Genomic DNA, 26,249 nt, shown 5'->3' on the forward strand with positions numbered 1-26,249 from the left:
TACTAGTTTTAAAGGAGATGAACATTTGTTTCTGATTCACATTACAATCCTGTCAGTCTAGACAAGGAGTCTAACAGCACCAGAAATCATTCAGTCTCAGATTCCCTGTACCTCTTTCCCCTTTCATAAGCTTTAGAATTATTGTCTTTAAAATTATCAAACCTGGTGAAATAAAGTACAGTATATACTCGACTATAAGCCAATCCAAGTATAAGCCGAGATACCTAATTATTACCTGGGAAACCAGCAAAACTGATTAACTCAAGTAAAAGCCTATGGTGGAAAATGTAGAAGCTATTGGTGATTTTCAATAATCAAAACAAATGAAAATAAAATTAATAAAAATTGATACATCAGTGGGGTAATGTATTTAAATATTTATTTTAAATAAAAAACATAAATAAAAGGACAACAAGTCATTTAACATGAGTAAACTAGCACAGCAAGTGGAAAATAGGTTCAACAAAAACAATAAGGCATCACCAATTATACCTTACTATTCTCTGAGATCAATCAGCAACCAAGCTAAAATATAAAGAGTTAAAATCCTTCAAAACTGAATTCCTCATTATCATCCGTATCCCAATGCAGAGCTTCAGCTGGTGTGAGGTCATCATAGACACTGTCCTCACTGAGATCGCCATCACCATCACTGCTGTCATTTTCACACAAAGCGCAGTCTTCACTGCCATCCATAGCATTACTAATACTACATTTCTGGAAGGCACATTGCACCATGGCTTCTGGAATGTCTTCCCATGCATCTCGAACCCACTTTGCTATTAACTCTATGTCAGGCTTCATGAGATTTCCTCCTTTTGTTAGTCAGGCTTGACCAGATGACATCCATTCATGCCACATCCTTCGCACACGGGCTTTAAAAGGCTTAATCAAAGATACATCCAGAGGCTGCCATACAGATGTAAGTGCATCTGGAATAAAGGCTAAATTAACTTTACCAGATTTTGCCAATATTTTTATGTCATCCAATAGGTGGGCTCTGAACATGTCCCAAACAAGTATCAATGGCTTTTTCTTTAAGGCTGCTCCTGGTCATCAGTTCCAGCCATTTTTTGGTTCTGTCTTCATCCATCTAGCCTTTAACATGTGCACACATATTAAGTCTTGGTGGGAAATTGATCTTTTTAGACCAAGTCTTTCTTTTAAAAATAATGACAGGATGTAGCTTACTTCCATTAGCCAAACACGATAGAACAACTGTAAAGTCCTTTTTTTTTTTTTCATTTCCTGTGGTTTTGAGTAAAATGTTTTTTCTCCTAAACTTGCCACAGTTCTGTTGCTTGGAATATCAAAAGTCATGGCAGTTTCATCCATATTCCCAATATCTGTCAGGTAATAATTATAAATCTTTGTTTTATAACAAATGACTGGAAGGACGTAATTTTTTCTTCAAGGTCTTGTGGAAATTTCTGGGAAATCTTTGTTCTTTGTCTCAAACATAGTAGGCCAAACTTATTCATGAAGCGTGTACACCATCCTGCTGACACAGTAAATTTTTCAATGCCTGGTGCTTTATATTTGTCATCCTTAGCTATTTGTAGAGCACGTATGCGGATTCCCATGCATATTTTGCAATAACCATTTTGATGACATTCCATAACCCATTTATGCAATTCACTCTCTAGAGCCCTATAAAAAGATGTTAAACCACAATGAGCTTTTTTAGTTATTGGAATCTGTTCAAAGTCAGCCTTCATTTTCCACCACTCCCTCACTTGCTGTTTGTCAACACAGAATTCCCTACTTGCAATACTGTTGTTGTTCTCTTCTGCTCTTGACACAACCTTCATTTTGAAACCAGCCTCATATGACTGGTATTTTTGTTTTGGTTCAAGAATATCCATTTCTAAAAGGATAAAAAACAAGACTTTGAAAAAGAACTTTCAATGTAATCCCCTCCCCCAACCCCTCGATGTGTTAGCCGGGATGAGAGGGGTAGGTCCATGTGGTCAGGGCATGCAGGATTTGAATTAACACAGACACCACAGGGGAGAGACGGAGCATAACCACAGACACATCCTTACCAGTTCAGCTGCAGGTATAAGTGAATCACTACGGGTGCTTCTGCGAACTGGAGCTGTCCATGTCATAGGATGGCTCTGATTGGTTAGATATGAGTAAACAAACATTCAAAGCCCTTCAGTGCATGCGGGGCTTTGAATGAACAGTGGAGGAACGGCAATCACCCTCAAGATGTTACACCTCACTGGGGTACCACTGACCTGTGTATACGCCGAACCCATTTTTCAGCACATTTTTTGAGCTGAAACAGCCAATGTGGCTGTTGGGCTGAGCTCTAAACCACCACACTGCCAACATTTTTCTTCAGCACGTTAATCTTCGTAGTAGTGAAGCAGTCTCTCATACTAGTAGCAATTTCCCATGAGCATTATTGGAGCATTTCAGTTGCTCAGCACATTGTCAGCAGTCAGCTTTATCAGATTTGTAAATTGTAGCCAAATCTAGAGTATGCTTTGAATTTCCCCACTTCAAAGGACATGGTACACCATTTGCATTGTTCATATCAGTGTCATTTAAATACATCTTTTCTTCATAATGATTACTTGAATATTTTATAATGTTTTATGTGTGTCAGTCTGCTTATTACTGCCCAAGCCCATTTCCCAATTCTATTCAGACAGAATTCTATTCAGGCAGAATGAGACATGGCTGCCCACTTCGGTAAAGATTGCAGCCTTTCACAACATGGTTCACAAAGACAATATTTTACATCCTACTTCGCCAGGTAAGTGCTCAGGCCTTAAAAGTTCGTGAGCAGCCATGTGAAGTACTAATATTGACCTCTCCCTGCCTAGAAGAAAGAGGAGAGATGAAAATTGAAAGTCACATGGAACAATTAGTGCAATGAACGAGTGGACCATGCAACCATTGGTCTCCACACCCCTGAGAACAGAACGACTAGAATTAGAGAAGGAAGCCCAGACACCACATCCAACGGCTCTGAGATGGCTCGCTTTAGAAGACCCAAGACAGCCAGCGGAAAATGTGGAAGAGAACTCGCAGTCACAAAAGAGGCCAGGCTTCCAGGCCACAAAGAGACTGGTGGGACCCCTTGCATTATGGCTCTTACCTTTCAGGTTTGGAAGGACATTCTCCTCCACGTTAGAATAATTAACCATTTAAGATCAATAGAGCAGCATTATCTGAGGATGGATTGTTAAGACAGAGGGAGGAATGGAAACAAGGACCACTGTGAGAATGTGGGCTAACGATGGGTCCTTAAGGGGCTTCCAATGGATAAGTTGAAACAAAATGTGTATAAATGGTTTAACGTAGAACTGATGATGGACTCTGTACACCTTAACTTAAATCACAATAAAGCGTTTTAAAAATAAAATAAAGGATGCAAAATTAAAAGTAAAACTTTGCAAATCAAATGGAGCAGGCAGTTCTACTCGATGTCTGCTAGACTTCCATTTAAAAAAAACAGGTCAATACCAGAGGAAACACATTTAAGAAAAAGATTGCATAACCGAGTTCTAAGATCACTGTTACTTTCTTTGGTAGAAAATGAACTAAAATGTTTTCCTTAGAATACAGCTTCTAAAAATGCATGCAGAACATTGAAGAGTGAATTTCCTCTGAGCCGGTTTATACAGTCCAGGTAACGTGGTGTTCTGATATTTAAATGGGGATGCTCCTGGGGAGTGTTAGCATAATCCAAGTTAACATAGAATTTCATGTACTTGTGCTAAAACAGAGATAACACATTCAACTCTGAACTATATTGTATCCATGGTACTCTGTTCCTGAGTAACAGACTACAGTGTTATATTTAGGAGAAAGTATCATTTGGAAAAGTAATGAGAAGTTGAAACTCTAGTACATGAATGTAAGATGAGTCAAGATCAGCTCTTATCTTACAAATTGAATGAGTATGAGAAGGGCATGGTGAGCAAGGAGAGCATTTAAAATTGAGAGAGAAGACGGGATGCAGTTGAGGTGTGGGGATTCCTGAAACAATAGACATGCCAGGTGCAGCATTTTATTCGAGGCAGCTTTATATACCTTCCCTGCCATGCAGCCTGTATCTAGTGATAAGTTCTCACACAAGGAGTAGTTGACAATTATTAGCGAGCACACAAAGAAACATGAATACTTCAGCCAAGCTGGTCACAAATTGAGGGGAGAATAAAGTTGGGGACAAGGAGCAACTTATATTTTGCAGACTGATGCATTTCAGCAACTTTACCAGGTAACAGGAAGAAAAGCGTCCACTTTATCTCAGGCAAGAGTCAGACCAGCCAGTGCATCGCCAGCTACCATCTTTGGGCCATCAGCATTTCCCAAAGGCTTTGCTGAAACTTTAGAAAGTGATGGTCCTGACCCACTTGCCTAAGGAGCAAACTCCCCACCCCCACCCCCAGTGAAGTATGTATAAAAAGCCTCTATCTGAGCAAGTGTGGATCTAAACTTTACCAAATTCCCATGGTTTTAAAATGCCAAGAGTAATAAAATTAATTAATATTTTTACCCAGAAAATTGTCCACTTATTTTTGGAATTTTAAATGTCTACTGTTGATGTTACAGTTTGAAACTAAAGCACAAAAGTTGTTTTGCACAGAAAATCTAAGCACACAACAAGCAATTGAAGCAAGAAGAAAGAGGAAAACAAGAGGATAAAAAGTGAAAACTTGTAATGTTAAAGTAGATTTAGTGCGGAAAAGGATCAAAGGGAGTTGGAATATAAATCAATATTGATTTAATCAATAGACCTACATTGTTCTACTTATAATGATTTATGTATGTATACACATATATAAAAACATGTGTAATTTAAAAGCATTGCTAGAAAATAAAAGATACATTTATTAAACAAAATTATAAAAACATGAAGCTCATACTTATTGAAATGCTCTCCCTCTAGGTATATACCTTTCTGAGGCAGTTGTTTCCATCTCCCTTACCTGCCCCCAGAGAATTGTGTACTCTTTGGTTTATAGTATGTGACAACTGCAGTTTGGGTATCCTCAGGAGACTCAAATCCTATTCCTTTTACATTATCACTTGAGTTGAGGCGGGGGATGGGGGAAAACATCTGAAAGAGCAGGATCAGTCTTGTAGGGAAGATAGAATAAGTTTCCAAAATAACTTTTTTCCATAAGCAAGCCCTACTATCCTGAAATAAGCTAGGGCATTGGTGAAAAATTTCCTTGATGTAATTTTGTTGGTCTTTTTATCATCTGAGCAGTTTTCCAAAAATATTTTTCCTAATAAGCCTCATGATTGTCCTTTCCCCTTTGGAAAAAAAATCTATCAAGATTAACTCTTCAAAATTAAAAAATATAATATAGTCACCCTAATTTCTGAGCTGATGTCTCTATCTCGAATTTCATTGACTAAGCAGATCGTCTCTGAAGCCACTGTTTAGAATGGAATTTTTAAGGCACCTGAATGGGATTAAGACAAATATATTATTGAGAAAATTTATCTGTAGCCATCTACTGATACTAGACCTGTTTTGTTTGAAATAAACTCATACATGTATGAATGGGAGTGCTAATAGCAATTATTCTTGACTTAAACAAACACACATGAAATTACACACACACACACACACACAGAGGTTGCTGGTGCCGCTGTGGGATGGACAATGGGTTCTAAGCACAAGATCAGTTGCTCAAACCCAGCAGCTACTTCCCAGAAGAAAGATGAAGTTGTTTGCTTCTGTAAAGACATACAGACTCAAAAATCCATAGGGGAAGTTCTACTCTGTCTTATAGGGTCTCTATGGGTTGGAATTGACTACGTGGCAGTAGCATGCACACACAAACATTTCTAGTTGTTATATTCCAGAATGTGAGATTCTGATGCATACTGACTCATATATTTAACAGAGCTAATCACTGTTGACTCTACACCATCCATACAATTGATGCTCTTTGATTTATTGTGTCAGTCACTTGTCAATCCATCTTATGGAGGGTTTTCCTGTTTGTCATTGATCTATAATATTTTAAACTGTTTTTGGAGGCATATGATATACATATCATAAAACTCAACAGTGCTATCACATTAATAAGATATTTTAGAATATCTTCTTCATTTTTGTACTCATAGTTATTAATTCCCCATTTCCCCCACAACCAGCTCTGACATATTCCCAAGGGACAATTAATCCAGTTATTATCTCTATAGATTAACCTCTCCTGGATTTCATATACAGAAAAACATTAAAAACAAATAAACAAGACAACAAAACTAACAATAATGACAAAGTAAAACATGGAAAACCCAATACAAAAGAAAGCATACAATATTGAAAATGGAAGCAAATTTAAATGCATCATAAGGAAGATCGTATGGTAAGAGTGCTAACATTTAAAATAACTGCATCATCAACAATCCATTGCCCAATGCATTTTGCATGTTACTAAAGCTATTCATAGCCCTGATCCATGGTCAGAGGGGATTCACTAGGTGCTAACTCACTTTTCACTATTTAATGGATACAGGTTGTAAAGAGGTCTAAAGGGAGATGAAACGCAAAAGTATTTCATTTTGACCTAATCGTGTCTGCTGTAATTGACGTTACAATGCTCTCTCTGAGGATAGTCACATCCCTCCCTATGATCAGAGGGGATCCACGGGAGGCTAAATCCACGTGTCAACTCTGCAAACGGATTTTGGGGTTCCACTGTCATCCAGCAAAACAGGTGCTCACAATTTAAGCTCTGAAGCCATTCCAGCCTTTAGATTTGGATTACTGTGTATACCATTTATACTCAGCACATTTTAAATGCAGTTTTGTGGTAAAATTAGGTGCCTCAGCTGATATTAGCATGGCTTATACTTGAGTATGTAGGTATATTATTTACAATCATTGTATCACACAGACTTGTGTATTTCTTCCTTGTGGATTTAGCTGATGCCTCACTTCAATGAATGTTTATTTCAAAATAAGCCTCTAAGATCCCAGACACTATGCTTTCTGAAAGCAAGGCACCATCTAGCTCTTAACACATGGCTATAGCACTCATATCTTCAGTGATATCTTCATATCTTAAGTGATATCTTCAGGAGGCTGAGCTTTGAGCAGGACCATGCTGTGTTAGACAGGGTTCTCTAGAGAGACAAAACCAGATTGCTAATTATATATATATGATAGATAGATATATCATACAAGAAGTGAACAGTTAAATTATAAAGCAGTACAAATGGCTCATTGCAACTCACTCCCATGAGAGAGCTGTGAGACATTGGCAGTCCATCAAGTCTTAAGGGCCGCCAGGTAGTCCTCTGTAGAGAGATCTAGGCTATCCCGGCACAGGCAGCAAACAGTAAGGCAGGTCACCAACAGTCAGTCCTCAGCTCAAGAGATGTTGATTCCAATCATGTGGTCTTAAAGGGACCTTAAATTACAGCGACACAGTCCACAGGTTAGTGTCCCACAGGTACTGTAGCTTGCAAATTGATGCACAGAACAAGCAAGGCAGCTGCACACTGGTCTGATGATCAAAGAGCGAGAGACACAAAAGGGGAGACTGGTCGAGCCATTCATCTCTCCGCCCTTCAATTGATCCCACATGTGTTTATCAGCCAGGCTGGCACAATAAACTATCTCACATGCCTTAAGAACTAATTGTTCTGGAGGGAGCTTCAAGGTGATGGCCAGTAAGCAGCCCATATGGGGAGCTCCACAGATATTGGTGAGCCTGGTATCCAGGAGGACAAGTGAGAGGATTCGGTGAGTGCACAACTCCCCAAGAAGACCCAAGGCACACCCCCTCTTCAGGAGACAGCACTCCTCTGCATCTACGTTGCTCCAAAGCCCCAGAGATCGGTGCCCTTAGAACAGGGATTTCCCACTGGACATACTGCTGCAGCACAAATCAGTCATCAACCACCAGAGTCCACACTACCCCTCGGCCTGGTTGCCACCCCATTAACTGTACATCTCTGGTGCCGAGCTCCCCAGAGCTGCAGCTTGACTACCACATAACAGCTGTTCACATGTGGCACCCCTCAGGGGGAGCTGATCCCTTCTCCCATAGTCCCTCTCTCTCAACAAGGCGGTGATTCCACCGCCAAGTCTTGGACCTTCCCAGCAACAACCCAGGGCCCAGGGCCCAGGGCCTGAGCTGAAGTAAGTTTGATTACCTGCGGCTCTGTGGATTACAGTATTCAGTAAATGCCCACACCTGTACGACCCGGGCTGCCGAGTCAATAGAACACAGTGCCTGCCACTTCCAGGACACTTTAGCTTGTAGCCCAGGCTACTCCCAGCCTGCACTGAGTGGCACCAACCATTTCCTGCCTGACACTTCCCCAGCAGCGGTGCTACTAGCTGTGCCTGCCCCTCCTGGCAGGACAATGCTCCACTTCCACCAGCAGCGCAGGTCGTCCCTGACTGGGCACCCACCAACTGCGTGCTGCACCATGGCGCAAGCCACTTCTTTGGCAGGGCAGATAATAGCTGTGTGGGCCCCTCCTGGTCTGCATGAACAGAACAGTGGAGAGTACGTCCCTGGTCCAGAGGGCATCCTTCCCCCAAATCTAATCGAGCTCTGGAACCCAGGGGAACACAATCCAGCTTGGGGAGCTCTCTGGCCCATGCTGGCCTTACCACCTTAGACCCCAACAAGTCCACCACTACCACAATGGCCCTCTACTGCCCTAGTGCTGAATCTGGAGCTATTCAGCAGTCATACTGTGTTCTCCACAGCTAACCCCATGAGTGCCCACAAACTCCACCCTGTGGCAAATCTCCGCTGGCACCGGAACCAGTGGCTGTGGGGTTTCTCCTGTTTTTGTTCAACACCCCCTCCTATGGCAGCAAGGCCTCCCCTATACTTTTCCTTTATTGGGGTAACACAAGACAATAATGGTATTAATAATAAATAATAAAGGTGGAAAATTGGGCCCAGACAGCCCAGACAAAATCACCCAAGGGGCATATATACAGCCACCCTTTCTCTAGTCTCTCAGGCCTCCCTGCCATCACCACTGACCATTGAATTGCTTCAGTGCCTGCCTAAACAGCTGTCCTACCCACCACCATGGTAGGCAACTGAATCCAATAGACATTTATAGAGTTTTCCATCCAAATCCAATAGACATATATAGAACATTCCATCCAAATTTTTAAAAAAATCACATTTTTAATTTCACATGGAAAGGTTTTTTTTAAGTTCTTTATGAACGCACAAGCTCATTCTTGAAAACAGACCACACGTTGGGACACGAGTCAAGCCTTAGTAAATTCAAGCACATAGAGATTTCTCAGATGTCCTTCTCAGATCACCACACCATAAAGCTGGAGAGCAATAAAAGGATGACCAGAAAAAAACAAGGGAAAACACTTGGAGGATGAATAATGAACTGCTGCAACATGAGTGGGTACTGGCCCAGATTAGAGAGTAATTGAGACAGTTTCTAAAAACTAATGAAAATGAAAATACAATGTACCAAAACTTATGGGATATGGCCAAAGCAGTTATCAGAGGTAGCTTGATAGCAATAAGTGCATAAATAAAAAAGGAGGACTTATGTCCAACACACTCTCAAAAACCTCCAGCAGCTAGAACTGAGTCAACAGAACCACCCCTCCAATAGCAAAAGAAAAGAAATAATAAACATCAGAACAGAGTTGAGCCACTTGGAAGACAAAAGAATGATGCAAAAGATCAATGCAGCAAAAAGCTGGTTCTTTGAAAGGATCAACAGAATTGACAGACTGCTGGCAAACCTAACCAAAGAAAGGAAAGAGCAAGCATCAGTAGCCAGGATGAGGGATGAAACAGAAGGAATCACATCAGACCCCAATGAGATTAAAAGGACAATCACAAAGTACCATGAAAATCTGTACTCTAATGAATTAAACAATGTGCAAGATATGTACAAAGACTTGGAAAAACAATCCCTCCCTACACTATCCAAGATAGAGGTCAAGAACCTAAACAAGCCCATAGCAAAAAGGAAACAGTTATAGTTATCAAGATGCTACCAACAGAAAAAGCCCCCAGACCAGATGACTTCACAGAATTCTACCAAACATTCAAGGAAGAGTTGACACCGATCTTCCACAAAGTATTCCAGAGTGTTAAAAGGGATGGTAAACTCCCAAACTCATTTTACGAAGCCAATACATCTTTGATACCCAAACAGGGCAAGGAACCCACAGGAAAAGAGAACTACAGACTGATCTCTCTAATGAACATAAACGCAAAAATCCTTAACAAGATATAAACCAATAGAATATAAAAGTATTTAAAATGCATCATCTACCATGACTAGCTAGAGTTAATCCTAGAGATGGAGGGATGGTTCAACATCTGAAAATCCATCAATATTACATACTACATTGTTAAGAAAAGGTATAAAAATCACATGATAATATCGATACATGCAGAAAAAGCATTTGAAAATATTCAGCACCCATTCCTAATTAAGACTTTCAAGAAGATAGGAATGGAAGGTTAATTCCTCAAATTAATACAAGCTATCTATAAGAAGCCAACAGCTAACATCATAGTCAATGGAGAAAAGATAAAATCAATCCCATTAAAAAAGAGGACTAGACAAGGATGTCCCTTGTTCCCACTTCCACTTAATATTGTACTGGAGGTCCTAGCTAACAACATAAGACAGCAAAAGGACATCAGAAGTATCTGACTGGGAGAGGAAGAGGTGAAATTATCACTATTTGCAGATGATGTGATTCTGTACATTGAAAATCCCCAAGCTCCACAACCGAAGTACTGAAACAATAGAGAAATATGGAAGAGTGGCAGGATACAAGATCAACTAAGAAGTCAATTGGTTTTCTGTGTACATGGGACAAGACCATGGAAGAGGAGATCAAGAAGGCACTACCCTTCACAATAGCCAAGAACAGATTGAAATATATAGGGATTTTTTGAGGAAAACAACAAAATACCTATACCAGGAAAATTACAGGACCCTACTATAACAAACCAAAAATGACCTCCACAAATGGAAGAATATCCCATGCTCATAGATTGGAAGACTCAATATAGTAAAGATGTCAATCCTACCCAAGGCACTTTATAAGTTTAATGCTATCCCAATTCAAATACCAACAACCTTCTTCAAAGAACTGGAAAAACTGACTACTAATTTCAGATGGAAAGGGAAGAAGGCAAGATTTAGCAGAGAACTCCTCAAGAAGAAGGACAAAGACAGAGAGCTTGCTTGACCTGACTTTCACACCTACTTTGTAGTCACAGTGGTCAAAACAGCATGATACTGGCATAATGACAGATACACAGACCAATGGAAAAAAATAGAAAACCTAGAAATAAAACCATCAGCATATGAACTACTGGTCTTAGACAAGGGCCCCCAAAACAGAGGAAGACACTCTATTTAACAAGTGGTGCTAGAAAAAAATTGGATATGCATATGTAGAAAAAGTAAAACAAGATGCCACCTTGCCCATGCACAACAACAAGCTCAAGGTGGATCACAGACCTAGAAGTAAAATCATGAACCATCAGGACCATTAGTGAAAAAATTGGGATTAACCTAACAACCATGGCCCAGGGTACAAAAGGGTAACAAGGCAACCCACAGACTGAGAGAGGATTTTTTGCAATGATACAACAGACAAAGGACTTATTACTAAAATCTACAATACCCTTTTTGCTTACAAAAAGAGGAAAATAGTTAACCCCTTGAAGAAGTGGGCAAAATACTGAAAAGAAGTTGCACTAGGGAAGAGACTCATATGGACAATAAACACATGAGAAAATGCTTCTGATCAGGACCTATCAGCGAGCTGCAAATCAGAAAAACCATGAGATACCATCTAACACTCTTGAGGTTCACCCAAATCAGAGTCAGAGAGAAAGAAATGCTGAAGGAGATGTGACAAGATAGGAACTCTCCTCCCCTGCTGGTGGTCTTGTAGATATGTACAGCCTTTATGGAAAGAGATCTGGCGATATTTAAAGAAAATGGAAATTGTACTACCCTCTTACCCAGCTATCCCTCTCCTGGGAATATATACAGAAAAGGTAAGAAAGAAACCACAACCAGTAGTCTGCACTCCAATGTTTATTGCTGCTCAATTCACAATCACAAAGAGTTGGAGAAAAACAAAATTCCCATCGGTAAATGAGTGGATCAGTAAATAGCATGAGTCCCCTGATGTAAGTGTAATCAGCACAGTAGGTATAGAAGAGAAGCCACCTATATCACAATATTCAGGTAGAGGTACAGGGAGTCGGGAGGAGGTTAGACCAAACCCAAGGAGGTTCATCAGTTCCAAGAAGTACTGCTTCTCCATTCAGAGTACACTGGAACATGTACACAGGTATAGAAAAGAGAAGGAGTCTCAGGACACAGGGAATCCAGGAACAGGAGTGGGAATAACAATACCTGAAGGGTAGGGAGAAAGGAGGAACTGAGCACAATGATCAACACATAACCACACACCACTCTCCAGATGAGGAACAGCAGAAAACATGGGGGAAGGAAGACAGCGGTCGGTGTAAGGTATGAAAATACTAATAATTTACAATCGACCAAGGGGGTATGAGGGTAGGTGGCGGGGGTGGGGTGGAAATGACTGATACTAAGGGTTCAATGGAAAGTAAATGTCTAGAGATCAATGAAAGCAACATATATACAAACATGCCTGATGCAATCAATGTATGGATTGTAACAAGAGTTCAAAGAATCCCCAATAAAATGATCTTCTAATAAAAAAAAGAACGAATTGTTCTTAGATTTGAGCTAGAATTAAGTGCAAGCCCTAAATCCATTCATGCATCTCTGGTGCACCTTAGAGACAACAGTGTCATTTTATGATAGAGTACATTATTTAATTGACCTCTATTTTACCAAGCATGATGTCCTCCTGGACTGTTCTCTCCTGAGATCATGTCCAAAGTACAGGAGGGAAAATCTCATGACCAAGGAGCTCTAGTAACTGATGAGACTCTAGTAACTGGGGCTTCTCATCACCTGGTCAGCAGGAATATCTACCAGTTTTTCCACAAGTAAAAGAAAGGCTTTCTTCTCCCATAAAGATTCACAGCATCAGAAACCCACATGGGTAGCTCTTCTCTGTTCTATAAGCTCACTGTAAGTCGGGATAAAGTCTATGGCAGTGAGTTGCTGCTTTATAAAAGTCATGGAGAAATTGTATTATCTTTTCATTTTATTTTTCCCAAAGCTTAAAAAATCTCTTTATATATGTGTGTGTGTGTGTGTGTGTGTGTGTGCACATATATGTACACACAAGGGGAGTACCCTCCAAAACTGAAAAAATCTCTGCTGGGGGGAGCTTTCCCAGTATACATTTCCCCCCCACTAGGCGAGAATCTAGCAACTTGGTCTGTGTTAGTGCACCCAGTGTTATCGCCTGGGAAGGATGTCTATGGTCACAGTGAATTTTTTCATAAAGGCAGTTTCGCTCAGACCTTGTTTTTTTGTGATGGCCGATTTAAGAGAACAGCGGCTGCTGTGAAATTTTGTTTCCTGCTCAGGAAAAATGCCACAGAAACTGCTGTGATGTTGAACACAGCTTACAAGGACAGCGTGTGGGAAAAACTCAAGTGTATGTGTAGTTTTCTTGTTTCAAAATAGCTGAAATGTCGATTGATGACAAACCTCATTCTGGACATTCGGCATCTTCCCAAATGGAAGGAAATGTCAACTCATAGAGCATTTGGAGTTTGCTTCACCAGATCAGACTGCTAATCAAGCTTTCTATTTAGAGGTTCCGAAAAATTTTTATAACAGTGTGCAACAAAAAAGGCCTTATTTGTGGCAGAAGGGGACTGGCTTGCACCATCACTACAATGCACCTGCTCATGCAGCCTTCTATGTGGGCCAGAGTTCGGCCAAAACAGCATGCCTCTCTGGCCCCATTTCCTCACTCACCTGACCTTGTTCCTATGAGACTTCTTTCTGTTTCCACGAATGAAGAGGAACATGAAAGGACAGCGATTTTGTAAAGATGAGGTGAAGAAAAAAAGTAGGGAGGTTCTGTCAGCCATCTAAATAGATGAGTTTAAAAAATGCTTCCAAGAATTAAATTGCATTTTTGACAAATGTATGAAGTGTAATGGAGAGCATTTTGAAGGTAATAAGGTTGAAGAAAATTCAGTTTTTTGGAGGGGGTACCCTTCATATTTATGTGCAGAACATGTATGTCCTAATATGTGTATATACATGTATATATGACTGTTGCTATGGCTGTTAGGTCTTGTTGAGTTGGTTCCAGTGCATGGGCACCCTAGGTGCAATAGAATGAAGTACTTGTGGTTCTTGCTCCATGCTTACAATTGTTTGTTGTGTTTGAGCCCATTCTTGTAGCCACAGTGTTAAACCATCTCTAAGCGTCTTCCTCCTCTTTGTTGGTCCGCTCCTGTACCAAGCCCGCTGTACGTCTCTGGGAGCTGCTCTCTCCTGACAACATGGCCAAACTACGTAAGTGAGGTCCCAATATCTGGCTGTATTCCTTGTGCAACAAATCAATATTCTTTACCAGCAAATTAATTCAAATGCATCAATTCTTATTCAGTCTTCCTTATTCAATATCCAACTCTCACGTGCATATGTGGTGATTGAAAATACCAGGGCTTGGTCCAGGCATACTGTGGCCCTCAAAGTAACATCCTTTCTTTTCAAAACTTTAACCCTGTAATGCCGAGAGCGACATTATCGTAACATTTAATTAAAACATATCTGGAACCGAAATTATGAAGTTTTGGGAGCTGACGACGATGTTGACAAAATCGTCGCACTAGTACAAACGCATGTTGCTAGTCACGCATTTTAGCGGCAAAATGCTTGAACAGTGGCACCTGTTTTGACCGATGGTGCATTTGAGGTTAAGTGGTCGTTGGCATTCAGTGCATTTATGATAATTTTCAATCTAGTGAAGTTTTAGTGTTGATATTTTTAGTATATGCTGATAAAACTACAGTTTTATGTCAAAGGTGTAATACTCATAAAAACATTATATTTCTTATATATTTCTGCTTTTTCGAAAGGTAATGACTTCGTTTCATTTGTATCGATTGTGACAAAAATTACCACAGCATGGATTGTGATTTGTTTTATGGAAAACGTAGAATTTATGGCCTAGATGGAAGCAGTACAGACTCAGACAAGGAACCAGATGCTAATATGGATTAAATTGGTAAATAAAATGTGTATTATAATTAAATTTTTTTATTTTACAACATAAAATTTTAATTATATTCTTATTCAAACTATTCTGATAACAATATTTATTTTTCCCATGATAGGAAGTGAATATATGCCCGATTATTCTGATATGGATGAATTAGAAGACCTTGCAGTTAGTCATGATCATACTACTGAAGATGAGTTAGAAACTTCAGTTGTTGAAGTTGAATCAATTCCAGTAACTACAAGTTCAAAGCCATCTACAAGAAATTGAAGAATTCTTCTTTGATGGCACATTTCTGGAGATGGTACAGCCAGACCTATCTATGCCTATCTATAGTCATCATTTCAGAAACCCACCAGGCAATTCTACCCGGTCCCACAGGGACACTGTGAGTCGCCATCCCTCCGTGGCAGTGACTGGGTGAGAGAGAATTGGAAAACTGAGAAGAAGCATTCAGGAGACAGGTATAGACATAAGATGATATTTTCTATTTGTATGGTTTTACAATGACATGAACTCCCTTGAAAAGGAATTAGTCCCTGCTTTAACAATATTCAGAGTTTAGAATGCGTGCTCTGGTACAGATTCTGAGGGTAGTCTGGCCAGCTGAATGTTTTATAAAGTATCTCAAATCCCTTTCAGAACTTAGAATATTTTTCTTTTTCCTCTGCAACCAAATATGTATGGGAAAAGCAAACAACGTGTGGCAACTGGAAGTAGAACAGCATTTAGTCAATGAGCATAAGAAGGAAGACTGATTTGTTTATCTCAGCTCTTACCCCATGGTAGCCCTCAAGATGCAGACTCCAGGGAGGAGTTGGGTGGAAGAAAAAATTTCCAGTGCTTACTTTTATGCGAGGACTGATGCTCTATCTTGGGCAATAGGCAGAGGAAGCAGCGACATCTGGCTGTGTCATTTTGTGAATCACAACCCAGAACAGAATAGGGTGGAGGCTGGAACTGGGAATGGTCCTCTGGGTTAGATTTCTGCCTGTAACTCTGGAGAGGTAAAGAATGAGAAGTGTGGAAGTTGCTTTCAGAAATTTCTGAATCATACCAAAAATGACAGATCACAGATTAGTTTTAAAATATGGAGGCTTTTCCTAACTCCAACTAAATCTAACCTGTTTATTAAACCTTTCGTAGTTCTATCTACCTGCCTTTTAAAATATGAACACATATCTCAAATATAATTTTATCAATGCCTTTTCTCATTATTAGGCCATGAGTTTCGATATAATAGATATAGTATACTTAATTATGTATTGTTACATTTTGTGTACATACTCTGCCATCTAGTATTAATAGGTTTTCAAGAAATGAAGAGATAAAAGTACAAATGGATTAGTTGCATCTGCTCTATCAAAACACTCATAGAAAATGTGATCAATTGTGGCTCTAAAAATTTTCCACAAAATGTTTTAAAGTAATTCAGCAAAGCCATTGAAAGCCAGAATCTGTGTAGGTAACAACCTCGGAGGCTGAACAGAGTAGTCCCATCAAGTTCTGCTCCACAGGTTTCTGTGAACAAGGTAGCATTTTAAAAAACGGATTCGCAGTATCCTCTCCTTTTATGATGGTAACCATTAGAAAACAGAACTTCCTCAAATCATCATGACCTCTTTTAGGTATTCAAAACCTTGGAAACATGCACATACTACATAAAAAGTTGAGTACATGTAGAGGAATGTACAATGGCTTCCTCAACTGGCAACAATGATGCGCTCACTGTACCCAGAACTGTGATCAAAGGGACTCTGCCCATTGTCTGTGTGCCTAACGATGTGCGGGACCTGGTGCTGAACTGCTGCACCTAATATCTTCGGAAGACAGTGAGATTTGACCGTCTCAACAGAGCATGTCATAAAAGGACTAGAATTTGGAGACTTTGGCTCTAGTGTCCGTGAAATGAAAGAAGCCTTGAAGGATGACTGAGGGCCACAATCGTAGGGTTCTCCATCATACCAGTAAATCTGATTTTTAAAAATTATTTTCAGTTTTATTCGACTTTTTCCTCCCATTCAATTCAGTACCTTCTTTTAAATTCCTTTTGAGTGGTTGCTATTGGTTGTTGTTGTTAGGTGCCACGGATCTATTCCAACCCATAGCGACTTGCTGCACAGCAGAACACACCATCCTGATCATGTTCCTGTGCGTGAGCCCATTTTTGCAGCCACGGTGTCAATCCAGTTCTGTGAAGGCCTTCTTTTCACTGCTCCCTGCTTTACCAAACACGATGTCCCGCTCCAGACACTGGTCTCTTCTGACAACATAGCCAAAGTATTTCAGATGAATCCTTGCAAGCACTGAAGGCATATTTTTTTCAATACAAACTGGTTTATTCTCTTAAGAGTCAGTCTGTGGTTCTTTCAATATCCTCCTGAAGCACCACAATTGAAATGCACGGATTACTCTTCAGTCTTCTGTATTCAACATCCAACAATCACATACAAATGAGGAAATGGAAAATACCATGGCTCGGATCAGACACACCTTAGATCTCAAAGTACCGTATATATTCGTGTATAAGCCAAGTTTCTCAGCATATAGTTTTAACCAGTTTTGGTGGTAAAATTAGGTGCCTGGGATGATATTCGGGTCAACTTATACTTGAATACATATGGTATACTTTTTATTTTCAATACTCTTAAGAGGTCTTACGCAGCCGATTTACCTTTTTATCTCTTGACTGCTGCTTCCATGAGCATTGATTGTGGATCCAAGCAACTCAAAACCCTTAACACTCAGCCATCTCTCCATTTATAATGATGTTCTCTATGGGTTCCAGTTGAAAGGATTTTGGTCTTCTTTACATTGAGTTGTAATTCATAAGGAAGGAAGGCTGCAATATTTGGTCTTCATCAGCAAGTGCCTCAAGTCCTCCTCACTTTAAGCAATCAGGATTGTGCCTTCTGCATATCACAGCTTGTTAATAAGACTTCTCCCAATCCCGATTCACATTGTTCATATAAGTTAGTTTCTTGAATTATTTGCTAATCATACAGATTGACTATGTGGTGAGAGGATACAGCTTTGTCACACACCTTTCCTGATTTGAAACCATGCAGTAATCCCTTGTTCTGTTCACTCAACTGCCTCTTGATCCCTGTACATGTTCTGCGTGAGCACTATGCAGTGTCTGGAGCTCCCATTCTTCTCAAGGGTATCCATAATTTGTTCTGAACCATAGAGTTGAATGCTAGTGGTGGCTGTCACCATTTCATGTCCTGGTCTTAGTATACAGGAGGCTAAGCTTGAAGTGGTCCATTAGTCATTCTTCTTTGTTTTCATTGGAGAGAGCTCAACTTTCCATTGGACAAAGACAAACAATAGGTCTAAAAGTGAACAATAATATCAGATAGGTATGCACTGCTCAGAAAAATCAGCTGTATGGGATCTAAAGGGTAGATTTTTCTCTGGCTAATGCCCAATGATTTTTTTTTCATAAAAGCAATTTCAATGGAAGTCCACCAACTTCCCAAATGAACATAATGTCAACTTTTAGTTCATTTGGAATTTGTTGCACCAGGTCAGACTCTTAATCAAGCTTTCTCTTCAGAGCTTCTGAAAAGATCTAATAACAGTGTGCAATAAAAAGGCCTGATTTGTGGCAGAAGGGGAACTGGTTTGCCACCACGACAATGCACCTGCTCACACAGCCATCTCAGTGTACAATTTGGAGGCAAAAAACAGCACGCCTCTCCTGCCCCACACACTTTACTCACCTGACTTCATTCCCATGTAACTCCTCTGTGTTTCCATGAGTGAAAAGGGACATGAAAGCACCCTTTGATGGCTCATCTCTTTATCTGTTTCTTGTGATAAAATGATTTCTACTTTCAAAATGCAATCTAGAAATCGCTTTATGTATTTAAGATATGTGCATCAATTAGAATTATTTCCTAATTTCCATGTTACTTTAGGCCTGTTTCTAGACTTTTGCTTATAAATTAAAAATGATGTCCTCTTTTCTTCAGCTTTCTGCTTTGTTTGTAAGTCCTCTCACCAATAGTCTCCGATAAATTCACCAGGATTCTGATTAAGAGTTTCCCAACGCCCTTTGGACTTCTTGTTGCCACCAAATGTTACTAGCTTCAAAGCAGGTGACATGTATTTTAGCTTTTTGTTATTGCAAAATGAAATGTCCAAGTCTAAAATTTAGTTTTGGTTATTAACATTGCATAACAAACCGACCTTAATTGGTAGTGTAAAACAACAATTATTTAATATGCTCAGGTACTCTCTGAGTATAGGGCGGGGTAGTTGATAGGGAATAGTTTGTCTCCATTCCTTTATGTCTGGGACTTCAGTTAGGAAGATTCACACAGCTGAGATGACTTGAATGACAGGAACATGTAATCATCTGTAGATTCTAACACCCAGTAAGGCTGGTCTATTTGGGGACTTTTGAATAGATCACCTAGAATGGTGGCTGAATACCAAGAAGGGGTATACTAAGAGGACGAAAGCTGAGAAGAGCATTCTGAGTCTCATTTCAGAGTCACATTCTGAGTCTCATTTCAGATGGCACATTTTAAAACTACTACACAAGGCTAAGTTGAAAACCAGACTTATGCAAAGAACCTGAAAGTGCAGGCTGGGGAGTGGGGGGTACATTCAAAGAGTCAGAATGAAAGTATGCTTTAACATTATCATTTTAGCATTATATAATAAGAAAAAGCATTCCCATAATCAAGAATTTACAATTGTAAATAAATATCAAAAACAAAATCAAACACCCCCAAGAAGCTGAAACTTCAGACATATGAAAAACTATTTGCTTCTTGACCCTCAAATACAAGAAATAAAACTTAAAAAGAGACACTTAGCAACAAGTACTATATATTCTCCACTTAAAAGGTGACTAAACACAGGGCCAGGAGACTCAGAACCATCAACCTAGGGGTTAGGGAAAAAAAGAGGCATGAAAACTGGAAGCACAGGGAAGAAGTGGAATAAATTGCTACATTGTGGGGATTGCAATCAATTACATAAAACAAAATGTATATAAATTGTTAAAAGGAAAACTAATATGTTCTGTGAACCTCCACTAAATTCACAATAAAAAATTACAAAATAAGTTCCCATCAACAGATGAATGGATAAACACAATGTCATATATATATATACATACACATGAATATTAAAAAGCTGTAGTGAGACAGGAAGTGCCCTCCACCCACCCCACCCCCCGATACATGCCATGACACAGATGAATCATTAAGACATTATGCTCAGTGAACCAAGTCACAAGTGACAAGGGTCGCATGAGTATGAAACCCTAACAATAAACAAATGTAGAGAGATCAGACCTGGACAGTGATTATACTCATCCTACACTCACTGACATTGAGTCAGTTCCGACTGATAGTGACCCCTTAAGGCCAAGGTCCAACTGTTGCTGTGGGTTTCTGAGACTGTAACTGTTTATAGGAGTAGAAAGTCTTCTTTTTTTTTCCATGGGAGCTGCTGGTGGGTTCCAATCACAGACCTTGCTTGTAGCAGCTCATTTTGACCAGGGCAGCCAGACAGCGGCTACCATGGGCGTAAAAAGAAGAAAAAGAGCTGTCATTTACCTTGCATAGAGTTTCTGTTCATATTGAGGGGAAACACTGCAAGTCATGTAAGTAATGATTGAACTATAGGATTGAGGCAATTGGATTCATGAAAATTTACAAGTTAAAAATGTTGAAATACCCAAAATTCATTGTGTGTATTTTACTACGATAAAAAAAAGCATTTTACAGATAGGAAATAGAAACACAGGGAATCCAGGACAGGTGATCCCTTGAGGACCAGTGGTGAGAGTGGCCATACCTGGCGGGTGGAGGGGCGGTGGGGTAGAAAGGGGGAACTGGTTACAAGGATCTACATATAACCTCTTCTCTGGGGGACAGACAACAGAAAAGTGGGTGAAGGGAGACATTGGAGAGTGTAAGAAATGACAAAATAATAATTTATAAATTATCAAGTGTTCATGAGGGAGGGAGAAGTGGGGAGAGAGGGGGGAAATGAGGAGCTGATATCAAGGGCTTAATTAGAAAGCAAATGTTTTGAGAATGATGATGGCAACAAATGTGCTTGAAACAATGGATGGATGGATGGATTGTGATAAGAATTGTACAGGCCCCCAATAAAATGATTTTTACAAAGTGCTTTACAATTGTCCTATAATGTTAAAAGTGTTACCTACATACCTAAGTTTATTGTATGTATGACCATAAGACAGCCAGCATTAAGCTTACAAAAGAATTCAAGAAGGAAGAAATAAAGATTCCCTCTGAATCATAGCTAGGTATGGACTCTGGACACTTTTTCCAGCATATGGAGAAAACGCTGAGAGGAAAGAGTTCAGAATCCTTCTAGAATTTGAAGTATTTGTAATTCTAGAAAAACCGTAAGGCCAGATTTAAAATCTTGTAATGTTAAATGACCTTTAAGCTCTTGACCTTTAACCATAAGTAAATAGGTGTGGAAAATAATAAAGCTACCAAAGGAAATATATTCCCCAAACTCAACCACAGATTTGTCCTTGAAGAAAGGTAGATTTTATTACAGGGTAGATTCAAGAAATACAAAGAAAATCAGAAAGATAACTGATGCATACAACAGAATAAGAGCCTGAACAAAGGAAGTCCCATAGTACAGGCTCAGGGATTTTCACCAGGCCAAGTCAATAGATTTGTATCAGTATTATATGTTAATATTTCCATGTATCTCTCATTATTCTGTTTTCGGGACTGAAGTGTGAATTCCGATTGTATTTTTAATGATGGCCTTATTGTGTATTGAGTGTGAGGATAGGGAAAGGGTCATAAGTATTGTAATGTGTAGGACTTCACATATCCTGCTTCCTGAAATCACCAGTGCTGTGCTGCTTGCAGTGATTGGGCATAGTCAAGACCATCTCCTTTGAGCAAGGAAGTATGTCTCGAAAGTGAGGGAAATGGTGTGCAAGTTTATTGGGCAGTCATAAAGCCTAATTTTCCACACAATTTATAGTCCATTGCTAGAATATATAAGCACTGCTTGAGAGTGGAAACCCAACAAGGGGATTCATTTCCCCACTCAACTTGCACTTAAATTTGACCACGTGGCTGGTTATCAGTGGTGGTGAGTGAAAGTGTTATGTTTTACTTTTGCGTCAAGTTAGTAAAAAATATGTTTCATTAGAGGTATTTTTCTCTTCCCATAAATTTGATGCAAATCTATCATTCCACATGTCATTAAAAACATTTTATTGGAGGCTCTTACAGATATATGATCCATAAATCAATTATATCAAGTGAACGTGTACAGAGGTTGCCATCATCATTTTCCAAAAATTATCTTTGTACTTGATCCCTGTGATATCAGCTCCTCTTTTTTTAAGTCCTGTGACAAAGATAGTCCATGAAAAAAGAGTTACATGAAAGGAAACTGAAGTTCTACTTAACAGCCCAGAGGAAAACTGCATATGAATCAGAAAAGAAAAATTGTCTGGGATTTATGAAATTGTGAAACAGACAACTATCCTGTTCCAGTTACTATTTAAAGAGTTTGCAACATTGGCTAAGACAGTTGCAAAGTGCTGTCTAGTTGGTTTTGACTCATAGTGAGTCATCAAATGAAACACTACCAAGTCCTGCAATCTTCATAATCACAGCTGTGCTTGAGCCTATTGTTGCCCCCACGGTGTCAATAGACCTCACTGAAGGGTTTCCTCTTTTTTGCTTACCATCTTCCTTACAACGTTTGATGTCAATTCTTCAGACAATGGTCACTCCCAATAGCACAGTCAATGTACTTGAGACGAAGCCTTGCCATCCATGTTTCTAAAGAGAATCCTGGCTGTACTGCTTCCAAGATCGACTTTTTCATTCTTCCGATAGTCCACCATGCATTTAATAGTCTGCATCAAGACCATAATTCAAGAGCTTCAGTTGTTTTTTGGGTTTCCTTATTCATACAACAGCTTTTGTATGCATGAGGTGATTGAAAATATTGTCAGGCACACGTTAGTCTTCCAAGTTACATCTTTGGTTTTCATCACTTTTAAAGAGATATTTTACAGCAGATTATTCCAATGCAATACATCATCTGGTTTCTGAACTGTTGTTATAGTGGATATTGACTGTGAACCAGAGCAGAATGAACTGCCTGGTAATATGAACCTTTTTCAATTTACCACAATGTTGCTTATCGATCAATAAGCAATGGTGAAGGTTTTTGTCTTCTTTGTAATCCATACCGTAGGCTATCATTGTTTCAAGTCTTCTTCACTTTCTGCTCATTTTCATATTACATGCTGTTAATGAATCCTACAATTGTGAAGCCCTGATCTTCACCATATAGGCCAGCTCCATGGATTATTATGTCAACAGATTCAATAAATATGATAAAAGGATCTGATCTTTATCCACACACATATTTCATAATTTAGACCCATGCAATATTCCCTGTTTTATGTTCCATCCAGTCAATTCCAACCACAAGCAAGGAAATGCTACCTGGTCCTGCTTTGTTCTCACAGTTATTCCTATTCTTGAGCCCATTGTGGCAGCCTCTGTGTCACTCCATCACTGCGTGGGCCTTGGTCTTTGTCGCTGCTACTCCACTTTACTAATCGTGGTGCTCTTCTCCAGGGACTGGTTTATCCAAGTCCTCGCTTTCAGCAAGCAAGGCTGTGCCATCTGCATGTTACAGGTTGTTAATAAGCCATCCTCCAATCATTAAACCACATCCTTCATATAGTCCAGCTTCTCTGGTTATTTTCTTCACTTACAAATTGAACAGCTTTGGGATGGGTATATAATCGTGACAGACCTTTCCTGATTTTAAACAGCGCCCTATTCCATTGTTCTATTAACACAGCTGCCTCTTGGTCCACATACAAATTCTACATAAGTACAATGAAGTGTTCTGGAATGCCCATTCTTCTTAAAGCTATCTAGAGTTTGTTATGATCTATGCAGCCTAAGGTCTTGGCATAGTCAATCAAAGACAAGTAAATATCTTTCTGATATTCTCTGCTTTCCACGAAGATCCATCTAACTTCCTTAATTATATCTCTTGTTCTGTGTCCTCTTCTGAACCTTGCCTGAATCTCTGGCAACGTACTGTTAGATGATTTTCAGTAAACTTTTTTATTTCATGTGAGACTGATTATATTATTGTAAAATTTGATAAATCTGTTGACTCATCTGTCTTTGAAATACATAAATATGGATCTTTTACAGTCAGGTTGTCAAGTGGCAGTCTTCCAAAATTTTTTGGCATAAACAAATAAACTTGATGAAACATTTCAATTGGTATTCTACCAATTTCTGGAGCCTTATTTTTGACTAATACATTTAGTGAAGCTTAAATTCCTTCCTTCAGCACCAATTGTTCTTTTTCAGAAACTACCTCCTAAAATAGTTGAAAGTCAACTAATTTGTACAGTGCAGTATTCCCTAGTTCTGTTGAAATGACTAAGAATGGTTCCTATGAAGACAATCAAGTGTTCTGAAATTCTTATTCTTTATAGTTATACATAATTTATTATGATCTACACAGTTGGATATCTTTATATAGTCAATAAAATATAGGTACTCATCTTTCTGGTATTCTCTTCTTTTAGCCAAGATCCATCTAACATCCACAATTAAATCACTTATTCCAGCTTGAACCCAGCCCGACTTTATGGAAGTTGCTTGCTGATATACCACTGCAATTAAAAAAAAATATATATATATGATTATTTGACATAAAATATTTGGAAACAGGATGCACAGTGTAAAATCTATTTATATAATAGCTATGGAGATAAATGGGTTGCCCTACCTAAGAGATACATGGTTCCATTTTCTTATATAGTTGGGCAGCAGTCTCAAACTAGACATAATCACTGTGTGACCATCAATTGCTCATAGGTAAGTTTACATTAAAGCTGCATAAAATTATAACAAGTTCATAAAAGCCAATCATGATTTTAAGTCAATCTCACCTGGATTTCGAAAACATCTCAAGAACAAACTTGACACATTTAACACTAATGACAACGACATGATGAGCTGTTGGAGGACATCAAGAATATCATTCCTGAGGAAAGCAAAAGGTTATTAAAATAATAAAGAAAAGAACAAAGTGGATGTCAGAAGAGACTCTGAAACTATTAATCACAGAGGAACAACAGTAAATGGAAGAAAGGATGAAGTCGAAGAGCTGAAAAAAAATTCCAAGGACGGCCATTTTAAATCCAGCTCCATACAACGCTCCGCCACCGCTACCGCCACCACCTCGACTCGGTCTGCGCGCCAGCACCCCGCTGCTGACAGCTCCGCCACCATGGAGGACATGAATGAGTACAGCAACATGGAGGAATTCACAGAGGGTTCCAAGATAAACGCCAGCAAGAACCAGCAGGATGACGGGTTTGGGAACTGAAAGAACACAAACTGGATGGAAAATTGATAGATCCCCAAAGGGCCAAAGCTTTAAAGGGGAAGGAACCCCCCAAAAAGGTTTTTGTGGGTGAATTGAGCCCAGATACTTCAGAACAGATTAAAGAATATTTTGGAGCCTTTGGAGAGATTGAAAATATTGAACTTCCCATGGATACAAAAACAAATGAGAGAAGAGGATTTTGCTTTATCACATACACAGTAAAGAAGCTGTTAGAAAGCAGATACCACCAAATTGGTTCTGGGAAGTGTGAAATCAAAGTTGCACAGCCCAAAGAGGTGTATAGGCAGCAGCAACAGCAGCCGAAAGGAGGAAGGGGTGCTGCAGCTGATGGTCGAGGTGGTACTAGGGGTCGTGGACGAGGTCAGGGCCAAAACTGGAACCAAGGGTTTAATAACTATTATGATCAAGGATATGGAAATTACAATAGTGCCTCTGGTGGTGATCAAAACTATAGTGGCCATGGCGGAGATGATTACACTGGGTATAACCATGGAAACTCTGGATATGGACAGGGATAGGCAGACTACAGTGGCCAACAGAGCACGGACGGGAAGGCATCTCGAGGGGGAGGCAATCACCAAATCAATTACCAGCTGTACTAGAGGAGGACACTGGAGAAAACAGGAGGAGATGCTAAAACAACCCATCTTGCAGGACAGCGTTGAAGATT

The 26,249-nt window shown here is 39.5% G+C and overlaps 1 pseudogene; it reads left to right on the forward strand.

The window, feature by feature from the left end:
• Nucleotides 1-2,886: 2,886 nt before the first annotated feature.
• On the forward strand, nt 2,887-26,181 carry LOC142440157 (heterogeneous nuclear ribonucleoprotein D-like pseudogene; annotated as a pseudogene).
• Nucleotides 26,182-26,249: the final 68 nt, after the last annotated feature.

This window comes from Tenrec ecaudatus, chromosome 2 (assembly GCF_050624435.1).
Source record: "Tenrec ecaudatus isolate mTenEca1 chromosome 2, mTenEca1.hap1, whole genome shotgun sequence".
NCBI classification, from domain to species: domain Eukaryota; kingdom Metazoa; phylum Chordata; class Mammalia; order Afrosoricida; family Tenrecidae; genus Tenrec; species Tenrec ecaudatus.